The sequence below is a fragment of the Nematostella vectensis genome, chromosome 14 (assembly GCF_932526225.1).
Source record: "Nematostella vectensis chromosome 14, jaNemVect1.1, whole genome shotgun sequence".
NCBI classification, from domain to species: Eukaryota; Metazoa; Cnidaria; class Anthozoa; order Actiniaria; family Edwardsiidae; genus Nematostella; species Nematostella vectensis.
Window position 1 is genome coordinate 14,847,621 of NC_064047.1, and position 2,500 is coordinate 14,850,120.

The 2,500-nt window shown below is 47.8% G+C and overlaps 2 non-coding genes and 1 pseudogene across 2 annotated transcripts in view; all 3 read left to right on the top strand.

Annotated features, from left to right (window-relative positions):
* LOC116609377 overlaps positions 1-14 on the top strand; it is an 8,094-nt pseudogene extending 8,080 nt beyond the window's left edge.
* Positions 15-2,014: 2,000 nt separating this feature from the next.
* Positions 2,015-2,168, top strand: LOC125559984. The gene has a single exon (XR_007306650.1). It is a non-coding gene; the product is annotated as a 5.8S ribosomal RNA (ribosomal RNA).
* Positions 2,169-2,409: 241 nt separating this feature from the next.
* The window catches only part of LOC125559963, a 3,605-nt gene continuing 3,514 nt past the window's right edge, over positions 2,410-2,500 (top strand). Inside the window, exon 1 of the ribosomal RNA XR_007306629.1 lies at positions 2,410-2,500. This exon is cut by the window's right edge and continues 3,514 nt beyond it. This is a non-coding gene — a ribosomal RNA (large subunit ribosomal RNA).

The window sequence follows — 2,500 nt, forward strand, 5'->3', positions numbered from 1 at the left end:
GTTCTACGATTTGTTCGTTTTTTTTTTCAGCGCATTCCGATATACGCCTATGTGCGCCCACTTGTATCGTACCGTAGAGCTCAAGCCGTGTCAACTAGCCCTAAGCCTGTGTGTGCCATCGTGCTAGGGTAAGGGTTGGCGCTAGGCTAACCCTAACTCCAACCCTAGCTCTAACCCTAACCCCAACCCTAGTCCTTACCCCAACCCAAGCCCTAACCCCATCCCTAGTCCTAAAGGACACTAGGGCTACTAGGGCTAGGGTTTCTTCCAAAAATTCTATTAGGATTGGGATATACGCCTATCTGCGCTGACTTGCATTTTTTTTTAGAGCCAACCCGGAACTTCTAGTCCTCCAAGGTGTGGAAAAAAGGCGAGTGCCAAACTTTGAGTATATGGGGAAAAAAATTAGCTCATCGTGATCGGTATCCCGAGAGGACTCAAACCATACCATACCTTTTGGCCATACTCTCGAGTTTGGCACTCGCCTTTTGCCAACTCGATCAGGACTGTAAGGTCCACTCCAATTTTTCGACAAAGTGCCCCTGTTGCACTTCTTGGCCGAGAAAACTAAGAGTGTATGTGGGGGTGTGTGTGCTTGAGAAAGGCAAAGGAAAGGCATGGCGGCAATAGGCGACCATGAATTTGCAGTGCTGGCCCGATTCAGAAAGAGCCATGGCACTTTTCGAAAGGAAAATCGTGGTTGTGTTCGGAGCTGTCCGATGGATAAGCACCGTGTCGAAACGCGAGAGGCGTGCGTAAGCAAAGGTCTCATTGATGGTTGTGTGTCGAGTGCCTTCGGTTCAGGACGTGAGGAGCCTGTTCAGGGAGCATTTTGCCGCAGCTCGAGGTTCACCTTTGAAAGACGTGGCAAAGAGAAAGATCGCGGAAGGTTGCGCGACAATGCGTCGTCGGCCCAAGCGATTCTGCTGGAGATTGTTAAAAGAAAAGTCACTAGGAAAGCGACTTGTGCCCGTTGCTTTGCAGGTTGGCCCGTGTGGACCATCCGCCGTGTAGCTATCTGGTTGATCCTGCCAGTAGTCATATGCTTGTCTCAAAGATTAAGCCATGCATGTCTAAGTATAAGCACTTGTACTGTGAAACTGCGAATGGCTCATTAAATCAGTTATCGTTTATTTGATTGTACCTTTACTACTTGGATAACCGTGGTAATTCTAGAGCTAATACATGCGAAAAGTCCCGACTTCTGGAAGGGATGTATTTATTAGATTCAAAACCAATGCGGGTTCTGCCCGGTCATTTGGTGATTCATAGTAACTGTTCGAATCGCAGGGCCTCGCGCCGGCGATGTTTCATTCAAATTTCTGCCCTATCAACTGTCGATGGTAAGGTGTTGGCTTACCATGGTTACAACGGGTGACGGAGAATTAGGGTTCGATTCCGGAGAGGGAGCCTGAGAAACGGCTACCACATCCAAGGAAGGCAGCAGGCGCGCAAATTACCCAATCCTGACTCAGGGAGGTAGTGACAAGAAATAACAATACAGGGCTTTTCTAAGTCTTGTAATTGGAATGAGTACAACTTAAATCCTTTAACGAGGGTCCATTGGAGGGCAAGTCTGGTGCCAGCAGCCGCGGTAATTCCAGCTCCAATAGCGTATATTAAAGTTGTTGCAGTTAAAAAGCTCGTAGTTGGATTTCGGGACGGCACGGTCGGTCCGCCGCAAGGTGTGTCACTGAGGAAGTAAAAGTCGTAACAAGGTTTCCGTAGGTGAACCTGCGGAAGGATCATTACCGATCTATCTCATCCAAAAAAAGCATCAGTGCTTTTGGATTACTCCGTGAACATTGTATCTAACCGTTGGGGGTCGCCCGGTTGGTGGCGTTAAATAGCTTCAATAGAACCGATAGTTCCTATTGCTATCGTGTTTCTTTAAAAAAGAAGCAGCCCCTGCATTTTTTGGTGAAAAAACTACACCTGTATGACAACTAAACCACTTATCTCCTCCTCCCCCCTAGGAGGAAGGTTAGGAGAAACAAGCGAAAAAAAAGAGAACAACTTTTAACGGTGAATCTCTTGGCTCGTGCATCGATGAAGAACGCAGCCAGGTGCGATAAGTAGTGTGAATTGCAGAATTCAGTGAATCATCGAATCTTTGAACGCAAATGGCGCTCTTGGGTTTTCCCAGGAGCATGTCTGTCTGAGTGTCGGTTTCCAAAAAGAGAACTCTCTCTTCTAATCCCAGATTAGGGACAGAGTTGTGTTGAGGTGTCGTGGTGGTTGCACACCGCGTCCCTTCAAAAGCATATGTGGGATCCATGTCGCGACAATTCTACCGCGTGCCCGGGAAGGCCAAAAGTCCAATTCTTTTGCGAGTCCTTGCTGTGTGCGGATAGATCGCGGATAGCGGAGCCTCTCGGCAAAGCAAATGACAGATGTCATTTTTCACGTTGACCTCAGATCAGGCAAGGCTACCCGCTGAATTTAAGCATATTAATAAGCGGAGGAAAAGAAACTAACAAGGATTCCCCTAGTAATGGCG